General features: G+C 41.8%; 2 pseudogenes; both read right to left on the bottom strand.

Moving 5' to 3' along the window:
• Positions 1-4930: 4930 nt before the first annotated feature.
• Positions 4931-5594, bottom strand: LOC116910334 (annotated as a pseudogene).
• A 4994-nt stretch (positions 5595-10588) lies between these two features.
• LOC116910164 lies at positions 10589-11109 on the bottom strand (annotated as a pseudogene).
• Between the last annotated feature and the right edge of the window lie 2553 nt (positions 11110-13662).

The raw sequence follows: 13662 nt of genomic DNA on the forward strand, positions 1-13662 counted from the left end.
TTTCACTCAACAAAACATCTACACAATAAACTCAGAGCCAATTGATATTGATATAAACTGCCCACCTAGCTAAGACAAATTGTCCTGTAATAATCCATTCTGTATATGATATTCATAGCTACCTATGGCTATTAAAGCCACATGGGTCATCCTTTTCCTCCTCCATCTTCTCCTCTTCCTCTTCCTCTCCCTCTCTCCTGCCTTTCAAAAGCTCTATCCCTGCCTTTCTTTTTCACTGCCCAATCATGGGCCCTGCCTTATCTTGTGCCTGCCTCATCTGCATATAGACATCAATTCACATTTCACACTTTCTGTCTAATTAAAAAAAAAGAATTTTTCTCTCAAATGAAAGCTGAGCACAGCTATTACCATTCTGTAATTATAAAATATAACATACACCTAACACCCAGTCCATCATTTTTGTCAATTAAATAGTACATTCTGTTATCTATCCTAGCACAGGAAAAGCTTAAAATCTATGTGTTATGTCTTGTCTAGCTTGTATATTATCTGAAAACTATCTAATTAAATGCATATTCCCAACGTTAAATAGCCTGGGTAGGCTATGAGACTATAATTAGTTTTCATCCCTGTCAGAAATCTGAGGACGACCAATATTATCAGAAAATATAGGAAGCCTAACATGGCTTCCAGAACTGGAACAAGTTGTAGAGACAACTGCTTACCTATACAGTCCCCTGTTAGCAACACATTAGAGCATCAGTCTTCAGCCTTCTGGCCCAGGATCATCTGACAAACCTTTGTAACACAAAATTTTGAAGGACTGATTATTCTGACTTGGCAGAGATTATCAGTTGACTATTCCGCATAGTGTGTCCTTTTCTAATTTGTCTGTAGATGAAATAGGCAATTTCTGCTCAGTGACCACCTAGCCACAGTGTAATTACCTCACCTAGAGGTAGAGACACTCAATTTCTTCTTTGAATCCACAAAAGGGAAGATGCTAGGAGCAGATATGTCTCAACAACAAAAGAATAAATAACGTTAAATGTCACATTTTGTGGATTTTCGATGTTTTTGAAAACTATCTATATAAAGTAATCTGGACCATTGTTCATTAACTACTCTTATCTATTTCTAATAAATTATCTTGAAAACACCCTAACAGCAAACTCAGAGCTTAATCATCTCAGATCAATTTATAACAGCAGTTATAGGACTGGGTCTTAGCCTTGTATTCTTAAATGTCTATAAGAGAGTAACAACATCAATCATAATTTTGTATCAATAAGAAATTCATAGCAATGAAAACCTAAATTTTCATCAAATAAATTCTGTACCAGTGTAAGAGATTATAACTCAACTTAATAACAAATATAAGGATTTCTACCAGATGAGATTATGGCTGCATAATCAATTCTAGCTAATTTCTCCCTGTTAAATTATGACCATTTCTAACTTTCCCAGAAAGACAACTTCAGAACAACCACCCTCAGCCCCCCAAGTCTAGGACATTGGGCTGACAACTCTTCACAACTTCTTCAGACTGAATATGGGCGTTGAGCTATCTTAAAGGGGGGTAGGGAAAATGGGGGAGTTGTTTGGCCTTAAGAAGGCCACCCAACGATTGTTGTAGTCTCTGATGTCTGTCCTGACTGGATCCGGCTGAAAGTCCCTGAGATCAGGAGTTCAAGAAGGTCAGTTCAGCACGTCTGACGATGACAGTCACCAAACTGTAATTCTGTAATATATAAGTCTCAAAACAAAATTTTAGTATCAAAATATCTGTATGGATTGTATTCCTCTGTGTAGGGTGTACAGAGTGGTTAGGATGAAATTCTGTTCTTTTTTTGTTTTATTTTCTTGAATCTAGTTCTTCAGGAGCTCTCCCTCTATTAAATCTGACCCATAAAGCTCTGGAAGGTTTCCAGAGCCCAATCACCTTTTCTAAAAGCACAAACGCAAAACCTTTTCCCCAAATCGGCATATCCTTCAGTTGGCAACCAGAAAGGCTTGTATCTTGTGTTCTCTTCCAGAGAAATAATATTATCACAAATCTCAAAATCACACCCATTTTGAAAATTAAAACAATCTAAAACAAATGAAGTAAATTAAAATATTGTATTATGCCCTCTGCTTGGAGCCATTGCATTTCCCCCTATACTAGTTGTGAACCATGGGCAGAATTTCTCACGTGACTCGGGCAAAATCTGTCTCTCCTTCTAACAATAAAAGCAACGTAATCACACTTCTATTAATGCCTGCTAATAAGAAGCAGGCAGCTTGTCAAACCAGGATTTTAACCCAAAATTCCCATGGAGCCCACATTAGGAAGAATATGAATATCCTGTAAGACTTACTAGAGCACTGTATCTTTATACCATCTATCTGTTGAGCTCTCTACCTGGAGCCTCACTCCACTCACAGCAACTTCTATAATATACGGCTGTTATTCACTATGCCTGGTGCATTAGTTCCGAATCATGGGCAAAATTTCCCATGTGATTCGGACAAACTCCGTATATGAATCTATTCTCTTTGAATTAAGCCACACTCTTGGCTTTTTGACCCAGTGTGGCCAGGCTCTTTTCACAGCAGGGGACCTAGAATCTGTGAGCAGAGACTTCCCCTGTGTTTCTTTGTTTCAAGGTTTCTACGCTTGAGTCTCGATCTCTGAGCCACCCCTCTCTCACTTAGAAAATAAAACTCTAACTTTCAGGCTGATAATTTTAAATTTTTCATGGATTCTTGACTAACACGTTGGCTCACCACCTGTAGTGGTAAATAATAGAAGTGGAAGCACCAACCCCCCGCTATGGCTGGCACTGCGGGCCACATGGCATCTGAGGGGTATTTTCATCTCAATCAGCAAAACATCTCCACCTGACCTGCTAAGTTCCCAACTTCCCTCCCACACTCCTGCCTGCTCTCTGGGTTCTGCAGTGATCTCTCCGCTTCGGTCATCTATCTCTCAGCTCTCTGCTGCATATTTTGCTCACATCCCCAGCATTCACCCCCTGTGGTTATAGTCACAACTCCCAGTAACCTGTTAAAATCAAAACTCTAAGAAGCTTATAATTTATCAATTAGATTTATATCAATAAATTCTCACTCCACAAAATGTCCTCACAATAAACTCAGAGTCAATTAACATTGATATAAACTGCCCACCTAGATAAGACAATTAATATATATAAGATAATTGTCCTATACTTATCCATCCCTTAGGAAATATTCATACCTACTGTGGTCATTAAGACCACACAGATCTGGGTTGTCCTTCTCTGCCTCCACCTTGGTTCTTCTTCCTTTCCCTATCTCTCTGGCCTTTTAAAAACCTTGTCTCTGCCTTACTTTTTCACTTCCCAATCACGGGCCTTGCCTTATCTTGTGCCTGCCCTCACCTGCATATAGACAGCAATGCATAGAACTGGAGACATTAATAGACATTATCTGGACATTTTAAACCAGATACTCCTCATAAAGATTCATCTTTAAATTGAACATAGACATTTATCCTTCAGGATAACAAGTGTCTTGTTTGCCCAGAGAAAGACATGGTTTGTACCCTTTTATTGCTAAAGGAATTAAGCCCCAGTCTGTAAGAAGAAAGCTTTGCTCTTTTTAGTAAGACTAAGCCTGCCTTGCTGTTAAGAAAATATCTGTTCTGTCCCATGATAAGGAGAAGCTTTTCTGCTCTTTCTGCTCCCTCTGCAGCTTCCTTTTTGTCCCTCTTTTTTTTCTCTGCATTCTGCATATTGCTCTCCTAATTTCTAAGTGCCCTGTTAATTTCTAAGATAGTCTGTTCTGCTGTCTTCTCCTAACCTTGCTCTCTCCTCCTGTTCTGATGTGGTAATGTCCTTCTTTCTTTCTTTTTTAAGAAGATTTTATTTATTTATTTATTTATTTATTTATTTATTTATTTATTATATTTAACTACACTATAACTGTCTTCAGACACAGCAGAAGAGGGCATCAGATCTCATTACAGATGGTTGTGAGCCACCATGTGGTTGCTGGGATTTGAACTCAGGACCTCTGGAGGAGCAGTCAGTGCTCTTAACCACTGAGCCATCTCCCTAGTCCCTGGTAATGCCTTTCAATGCAATCATTTATAATCTTTTGTACCTTTTCTGGGAGAACAGATCACATAGGTTTCCATTTTCCCCCAAAATGTTCACTAGAAGATCAAACATAAATTCAAATCATAAGTTGAATAAGAAGTTTACAACAGGGAATGTTTACATAACATTCACTGTCACTATCTCTACAGGTTCATGGAGAGGCTAAAGACCATAACTAAGTTGTCATTCAAGTCGTGTATAGATAAACCAAGTCAATATTTTATCTTCTGTCCTTGCATCTACAATGAATTATTAGTTCTCTGTTTATAACCTTTGATTAGTTGTTTTACAACCTCTTGGAATGTGTTCTAAGTTTTAAATGCCTGCTTTATCTCAGAAGCAATTAACTTGTGACACTTGAAGACTATCAGAGTTCTCATTGCAGTTTTGACTATCAGAAAAGACTTAATAGCAGTCCTATTATAAAGGACTTAATAATTACTAATATAATTTTAGGAATTATTATAGGAGCATCATTAATAATTAAGAGATCAGGGTTGGGGATTTAGCTCAGTGGTAGAGCGCTTGCCTAGGAAGCGCAAGGCCCTGGGTTCGGTCCCCAGCTCCGAAAAAAAGAACCAAAAAAAGAAAAAAAAAATAGATCATCTATTTGTCTATATAGCATCACCATAAGACAGTACATCTTCACTGTTCTGAGAAATCTGCTCGAAAGGGTGAGTTAATATCTAGTGTTTGTTATATATATTTAATAATTATGGGGAAAGCATATTAATAGCAGAAATCTTTCCTCAAATGTATTCTCTTCAGCCTTGCCTAGAAGGGCAAATCCATCATGTCTTTGGAGTCCATAGTGAAATCATTTCAGGAAGAACACCTGTTAGCTTTTAGCTTCTCCTAGATGGCTTCTGGCAATTATCTATAATACTCTTCACAGACTTCGGCCCAGTGACAATAGCTTTGGTTTTTCTGTAGTAGAATTAATGTAGTATACCTGTGATTTTATTTTGTATGTCCTCTACCTTCCTGACCCATGTCACCTATCTGTGGTGAATAGCTGTCACTTACAGTTTCCTCTTTTTTCATCCATCTGGTAATGCTGCCTCTGAGGTTCATGGTGCCTGAGACAGATTTGTTGGTGAATAGCTACAGCATCACCATAAAGGCCAACTTGTAATGGGTAGTGTGACTACTGGACTTCTGCAGTTCTTCCTCATGTATGGAGCCCCAGCAGCCTTTGATCACAGAGTCACTCCACAGTGATCGCTCCAGAAGAGCCAAGGTTCAGATCCCAGAGGCACATAGATGAGATGTCACCTTCAAAATATCTATAGAATCCCCTGTCTCCATTGTAGTCCCACAAAAGGTAACTCTTGCCCACCACCTTGTCTTTCAACTTTCAGTGGCTGGTCAGCAGAAGAGGACACCGTTACACAGACTGGGGAACAGATAGATCTGGCTGCTGATGTTTTTCTTGACTTTCTGTGGGGAAGAATTACCTGTTAAATTCAAGGCAAAGGCTAACTGCTGATTCCTTACTGAGGCAGCCATGGCAGGAGCCTGAGGCCAGTACCTGTGTCTCTCTCTCCAAATCAAGGCACAGTGTATTTCCACTTCTCTGGATACTCAGCAGTGACCATCAAACGTTTTTCTTTGTATATCTGACTATTTTCATCCAACATCCGTATTGCTAATGCTTCAGTAGTCTTTTCTGTTTCTAGCTCACATTATGTTATAGAATTATGCCACAATGTCTTATAAATTGTGTCTATGGAGAGCTGGAAGGTAATTTGTAAGCTGTTCCATATAGTTCACCTTATTGAACCTGAGTCTGATGTATATAAGCATTTTTTGCCAGATACGTATCTTGGAGTAGAATTTCTGAGCATATAGCATGCTTTCTTACCAGCAACTGAGCTTATCAGTCTTCACAGTTTTACTTAATTGGGATGATGTATGATATATCCTCAAGGATATATGACAAATGGTGCTAAACACCTGTTCATACATCTACTGCCTATTTAGAGTCCCTATTTATAGGATTTTTAAAAACATATTCTAGATATGAACCTGAAAAGTTATACATTTGAAATGCTTGGGAACCTGAGAAATTCCCTGCAGGAGAATCTGACACACTGGGATTATCAGCAGGCAGTTAGAAGCCGGATTAAGGGTTTAGAAGCTGGGTGGCTCCTGACAAGGGTCAACATGTCATTGGGACTTCCCAGGAGAACTCCTGGCAAGGATGCTATGTGATAAGGATCTCCACCAAAATTTACAAGCTTGGAAAACTGAAAATAGATCTACAGATGAAAATCTTCCCATTCAAAGTTCCCTTTTCTTCCCTATAGAGCTCTAAGCTCTGGGTATCCTGGCACAGTTTCCATTTATGCCGAGAGACTGCTGTCCTTAGTGCTAATTAAAGGGCAATTTGTCTGTTGGGGTTGGACTCTTTTTTCATTTATCTCCACTTACTTCAGTCAGTCCTGTTCTCACAGAGATCCTTGACTATTACTTGCTCTTCAAATATCTTTTCCACAACAGGATCTGCCGACCTGTATGGCTTTGGGATTGACCTGACTGAGGCAACAGGAAATGAAGAAATGACAGATACGGATACAGCAAAGCTGGGATCAGTTAGATTCTGCACTCTGACGGAGACTACCAGTCACAGCCTGGAAATTCAGCGCATGTATTACACACCATAGGACCAAAGAAAAGGCAGGTTAGCTAATCTCAGTGTGGCACCTGTGTTAGTTAGAGTTTCTTTTGCTGTTTTAACACCATGACCAAAAGTGACCCGAGGAGGAAAGAGAGTGTTTGGCTTGCATACATATCCTAAATCATAGTCCACTGAGAGAAACCCATGCAGGAATTCAAACTGGGTGGGAGCATGGAGGCAGGAGCTGATGCAGAGGCTGTGGGAGAGTGCTACTCACTAGTTTGCCCCTTGTGGCTTCCTCAGCCTACTTCCTTGAAGTGCTCAGGACCACCAGTGGTGGCACCACCTGCAATGGTCTCAGTTTTCCATGTCAATCACCATTAATTAAGAACATGTCTCACAGACTTGCCTATAGCCTGATATTATAGTGGCAATTTCTCAGTTGAGGTTACCTCCTCTCAGATGACTCAAGCTTGTGTGGAACTGATATAAAAGTAGCCGGCAAAGGATATCTGTAAAGAAGCCAGACTCAGGCTGCAGAATGCTGCGGGAAGTGGAGGTTGATATTTTCAGGCAACATCAGGATAGAGGACACTTCAGTTGCTACTTTCTGCACACACTAGATGGAAAAAAGCAGTAGACTTGGGACTTAGTTTCATAAAAATAATCACCGGAAATAAATATGATCACCAGAACATCCCAGAAGAAGGCCAGGCCTGAAGCTTTGAAGTCTTTCACACGGCCATCCTCAAGTCAATAATACACATTCCCTTGGGACTTCATCCACTCCCCACACCTCCTTATTTCTTATTTCTTAGATGTCATGATGAATCTCCACATTTGGTCCAGAGGAAATTTGCTGCAATGTTGGACACCAGACTATAAAAATAATAAGGAAGAACGTCGCAGCCATTTAAAGGGATTGAAGCTTCGAAATGCCTTGCTTGTTTGTTTAATTGTTTTTTTTGCCATAGTTATGTTAGGATAAACATCTGATGATAAGCCTTTATCATTTCTAGGTTGTGCCAACATAACTGGGCCACATCCACAATATCACTGTATGTCCAAGCACTTAGGAGGTGGGTCTTTGTTGTGGATTTGGTCTAACGAGTGTATTATGTTAATTAGGTCCTGAAAACTGCACAAGAATCTGCACATAAGGCACTAAGGGTCCCTGCCCCCAGCTGGCTTTGATTGGTGAACAAAGTTGCTGGCAGCCAATAGCTGGGCAGGGAGACAGAGGTGGGACTTTAGGATGCCCAGGCAAGGGGACCGAGGGAGGAAGAAGGAGATAGGGCAGCCATGCTGAGAAAGGAGTAGCTATCATGCCTGAGAAGTAAAGGACAGAAAGACAGACAACAAGACAGGGAAGAGTGGCCCCAGCAACCCTCTCACTGGGTTTCAGGCAGCAACGATGGAATATAGATTTTAGTGAGTAATAACTCCGAAATATTGGAAGGGAGATGTCAGCCACATGGAGGTTTGTGAGTGGCCCATCCATCGAGGTGTTTAAGGCCACTGGCCATGTCTTCCATTCCGGCTATGTGTCTTCCATTCGGAATCCAGAACACTGGGGCAGGCAGCAAGGAACATGCAGCCACTGCTAGGTTGATTAGAGAAGAAGTTAATTGGAAACTGCCACAGGTCTTAATTAATCACCAATTATATTTGCTTTCATTACAAGGAGCTGCTGTCAAGCACATGCATTGGTAATCTGTATGACATTAAATCCTGTCTAAATCAAGAGGCTGCAAACCTTTTATCCTCACCAACTCTACTGAGGACAGTAGTAGATCAACTGGTAATTCTAAAAATATTGACAGTTACCAATTTTCATAGGTCCTTATGATAAAAGGTCCTTCAACTAGTCTGAATCTGGTCTACGCCAGAACATTGTATTATTGCATTCTGTGGAGCCCTTGGTGGACCACTGAACAATGCTAATGCCATTGACATTGTGTGTGTGAGTGGCATCAAACAAGCAATGTCTCCAGGGAGCATAGCCAGGGACCCATTAAACCTTATAAGGATAAATGAGTGGCAAGGTTTTTGCTAACACCGCACTCTGGTCCAGTGAGTGGGGCTTGATAGTAACATTTGCTACAAATTTGATGTAAAAAAACAAAACCAACCTTATAAGGATCTACATTTTCCCATTGGATGTATATAGGGGGCCTCAAATTCTTTTAGTACTATCTTTTCATCTTTAACATGGGTACGTTCAATATCAAAGTGACTGTGCTGGATAGGTTTATGCCAACAACACAAGTCAAATTCATCTGAGAGAAGGGAACCTCAATTAAGAAAATGACTCCATGATATCGGGCCATCGACAAGACTTTTTTTTTTTTTTAAATTAGTGATTGATGGAGGAGGGCTATTGTGAACGGTGCTGTCCTTGGGTTGGTGATTTAGATCCTGTAAGAAAGCTGGGCAAGCAACGAAAAGTGAGCCAGTAAGAGCGCCCATCCATGGCCTCTGCATCAGCTTCTGCCTCCAAGTTTCTGTCTTGAGCTTCTGCCCTGACTTCCTTTGATGATGAACAGTGGTATGGAAGCATAAGCCAAATAAACCCTTTCCTCTTCAATTTGCTTTTTGGTCATGAAAGGATATCTCATAGTAGCAATGGAAATCTAACTATGACACGTTGGTGCCAGAACTGTAAGATATTGCTATGGCAGACCTGACAATGTCGTTTTGGGGAGGATTGTGAAAGGATTTTTGAATGTTGGGCAAAAAAATGTCACTGAGTGTTCAGTGGTTGATAATTTGTTCTGTGGGGGCTTGGAATATAAGAATGTTGAAGATAGAAGCCTGGGTTGCGAAGTTTCAGAAGGAAGTTTAAAGACTCTATCAGGGCCATTCGTTATTTTGAGTTTAGATTCTGTGGTTCCGGCTAGCTGGAGCTGAAGAACCAGCTGTGGTTAGCAAGATACCAGAACTAAAGTGAAACCTAGTGTCGTCGAAGTAAAATCTTCTGGAAAATGTTTCCTACAGCACACAGATGTTGTATTCCAGAGGCAGCCGACGTTGTACCTCATGCTGGCAGATGAAGGTGGTAATTTAAGAGTCACCCAGGTGGTTGTTTTGACGGCATGAAGTGGGGGCAACAGAGGGCAAATGAGGCTTAGCACTAGGTAAGGTCATCGGTGAGGGTGCAGCCTCGGTGGCAGTTGGAGGTCTGGCACTGAAGAGAGCCTATGAGAAGTTAATGGTGACAGTGCAGCCCAGTTGCAGCAGAAGACCCCAGCCTTTGGAGTGTCTAGTACCACAGGATGGCCACCAAGAACAGCAGCTATGGAGTAGAGAAGACGGAGCTTAGAAGACAAGCTGTGTGTGTTCAGAGGTGAAGCCAGAGACGTGACCCAAGCCCCTTGGAGGAGGCCGGAAGATCATGAATAACTCCTAGACATTGGACGTTGAGTTATTTACATTTTTAAAGCTTTGGATCTCATTTGATTTGATTGCGACTGTGCCCCGGTTCTTCCCCATTAAAGTAAGAAAGTATTTATTATTTTAATTTCATAGGGCCCTATGGGAGATTTTGGATTTTAAATGAGATTGGCTAGTTTAAAGAAATTGAACTTTTAATGTGTTTGAATTTGTAAAGACTGGGACTTTTAAAGCTATTTATATTTTTAATGTGAGATCTTGAGGATGATAAAATGATGATGGTGATTTTAATGGTGATTTTAATGGTGATTTTAATGGTTCTGTGTCACGCTGACAGAGTCAATTGTGCTGAATAGTTTTATGTCAACTTGACACAAGCTAAATCAGTAGAGCGTAGGGAACCTCAATTAAGAAAATGCCTCCATAATGTCAAGCTGTAGGAAAACCTTTAAGGCATTTTCTTTCTTTCTCTCTTTCTTTTTTTTTTTTGTTTTATGGTGGAAAAAAAGTATATATTTAGAATTAACCATCTGGACTCACTTTAGACGATCCCAATCTTGTTGGCAACATCTAGAGCCTCATAATCAGGAGCCAAGCGAGCATATGCCTTCTTCTCTCCGTCAGGCCGTATCAGAGTATTGACTTTGGCCACATCAATGTCATAGAGTTTCTTCACGGTCTGCTTGGTCTGGTGCTTGTTGGCCTTGACATCCGCAATGAACACACGCGTGCTGTTGTCCTCTATTTTCTTCATGGCCGACTCGGTGGTCAGTGGGAATTTGATGATAGCATAGTGGTCAAGCTTTTTCTCCTGGGTGCACTCTTTCGAGGATATTTTGTCTGCCTCCGGAGCCGCAGGGTCTTGGGTCGCCGGAAAGTGGGTGACGTTCGGATCTTCTTCTTTCTGTGGCTGTGGACGCCTTTCAGCACTGCCTTCTTAGCTTTCAAGGCCTTCACTTTGGCTTCGGCTTTGGGAGGGGCAGGAGCTTCCTTCTTCGATTTCGGCGCCATCTTGGCCAGGCATTTTCTTAATTAGTGATTGATGGACAGTGGACAGTGCCATCCCTGGAATGGTAGTCATGCAATTTGTCTGTCCCCTTTTCTGCTTTCCCTCACCTGGAACTATTCAGACTTTGAAGTTCCAGACCTGAAGATACGGTTTTCTAGAAACGGAGTTCTTTGTCTAGGATCATTAGAGCACATTCAGGGTCCTTCACAAAGTGTTTTTTATCCTCCTAAAAGGAAAGTTTTTATCACATTAATTTTCAGATTTTGAAAAGGTTACTGACATGTGGCTGAAGATATTATGCTTTGGGTCATTTCCTCTGAGCAAGCACTTGGTGCCAGCAGAGTAAAGAGCAAGTCTGAGATCCAACTCACAACTACCAATGTAACTACAAGGTAATTTTTCCTTTTGCTTGGTTGTTTCTCCAACTGTGTGCTTCGTTAGGAAAGGATTTGACCATTCTAGGCAGCTGTGTTTGGTGCTCTGAGAGGCAACCAGACATAAATAATTCATAGAGTGTGACTGCTGGCTGGGAGCTATCAAACATCCCCAAGACGTTTGTTAAGTGGAATCATAATGCCTGAGAAGCAGGAGACCCTGGGCAGTAACATCCCTGGCTACACCTGTTCTTCCCCTGGCCTGTGCACAGCAGGAAAAACAAGCTGTGGGGCACAGTGGAGCAAAAGCTCCCAGAGTATATGCTGCAAGATGGTGAAGGGCCTGGCTGTGCTGGGATCTCTAACCAAGACGTCTGTCACGCCTGGATCCTTAGGTCGTCTAGATCACAACAGAGAAAAGAATTCTGCAGCCTGAGCATGTCACAGGAGACAAGTGGGAGGAGGCCAGGGTGGGGGCACTTAGGAGCTAGAGGAAAAGAGACACAGTCTCCTAGTGAGGTATAGGATGGTGGGCATTGATGCTGTCTGATCATTGTCTCCCTTCAGCATGCATAGCTGGAAATAGAGACGCTACCAACACTGATACCTAAGAGGGGTACCACTTTAAGATTCTTCCCGAACTGAGTCTAAAGTTTGACGCCTGCTTCTCAAAGGCCTGATCAAAGTGGCCCATTTAGAAAAGCCACCCCAAAATCCTCTGAGAAAGCTTTATTAACAGTTTTACCAAAACTGTCAATACCAAAAGAAAATGGGGTCTGTGAGGGGTTTGGTGGGACTTCACAGGCCAAGATCTGGTTCCTGCATGAAGCAAAACAGGAATGTGCCTAGGTGAGGGCTCTGCCAGATACATGATCTCAGGACAGGCTCCTCAATTGGAATATGGGCATCTGATGTCTGTGGGAAGACTCTGCTAGTTAAGTCTACTGTTAACTGGATAGCCTTCTGGGGCTGGGTGTGAAATGGAAGTCTCCCTTCATTAGCAGAGCTTTTCCTTCTCTCACTTTGTCCAGGGAGTTCTAAGCCCCCATATTTGCCTCTACCTGAGGAATGTCATGTATCCTTAACTAGATTATAGGACCAGTTCCTTTCTCCTGACAAAGCTTGTTCAGCCAGCATCTGAGATTCCTGAAAAGCTTCCCCATGTTAATGAGGTATTCCAGGTACCATGAGCCCCCAGCCAATGAACCTTTGCCCATCCTGGATGTTCCTGCCTTCAGTCCCCTAAAACTTTATAAGCCTTCAATCACCCTAAGTAAAGTTGATCTGCCTACTAACAAGCCGGTCCAGTTGTGGTTGTTCACCATAGATATTCATAAGAGCTTCCAAAACCCCTGTGTGGCATCTCTGCTCCTACTGCCCTTGTGGATTGTATTGGCCAGTGATCCACAAGGGTGGAGAGACCCACAGACATTGGGCACATCACTATCCTACTGAAATTTTAGCCACTCCAACTTACTGATCCTCTGCTGTTTGCTCATGACCACTCCACTAACAAGTGGGAAGACAGAATGTTATCTTATTTTCTTGGGTGCCTTTGTTTTGTGAGGAGTTTGGGCTCACAAAAAAAAAAAAAAAAAACTGCAGGAAGCACTTTCTAGTGGGTGAGCAAAATGGTCAGGCCTAGAAGAGAAGTTCATTATTAAGGGGTGGCTAAAGACCAAGGTGTCAAGTGGTCAACAGGGGCCCTCATTAAAGGTCTTCTGGTGTGGTAGAGACTACGGGTTTCTTTAAAAATGAAATGAGGGAAGAGTATCATGACCCAGGCCTCTTTGTAAAGTAATCCTTTGGCTACTTGGTGGGTAGGGGATAGGGTAGTGAGACACTAGAAGGCTTCACAGAGTCTAAGTCAGGTAAGATGCTCAGGGAATGGTACAGGACCGAGGGGCTGAGGAAGCAGGGACTTAGAATGTACAAATTTGTAAAATTTGGAGCCTTAGGAAAATAAAGGGTGAATGTGGGGCTCATGAGAAGAGCCAGACTGAGCAAGGCCGGGGTGATTTTTGTTTGTTTTGTGGGTTGGGAAGGACTCCACTTCGGACATAACACATATAGGGTTACATGAGACATCCAGGTAGAGAAAAATCAGAACTAGGAAAGGAGTTAATGTTGTAGGGACAGACCTCACAAGAAGATGATAGTCTAGCATCACAGCATCTAGAG

The sequence above is a fragment of the Rattus rattus genome, chromosome 9 (assembly GCF_011064425.1).
Source record: "Rattus rattus isolate New Zealand chromosome 9, Rrattus_CSIRO_v1, whole genome shotgun sequence".
NCBI lineage: Eukaryota > Metazoa > Chordata > Mammalia > Rodentia > Muridae > Rattus > Rattus rattus.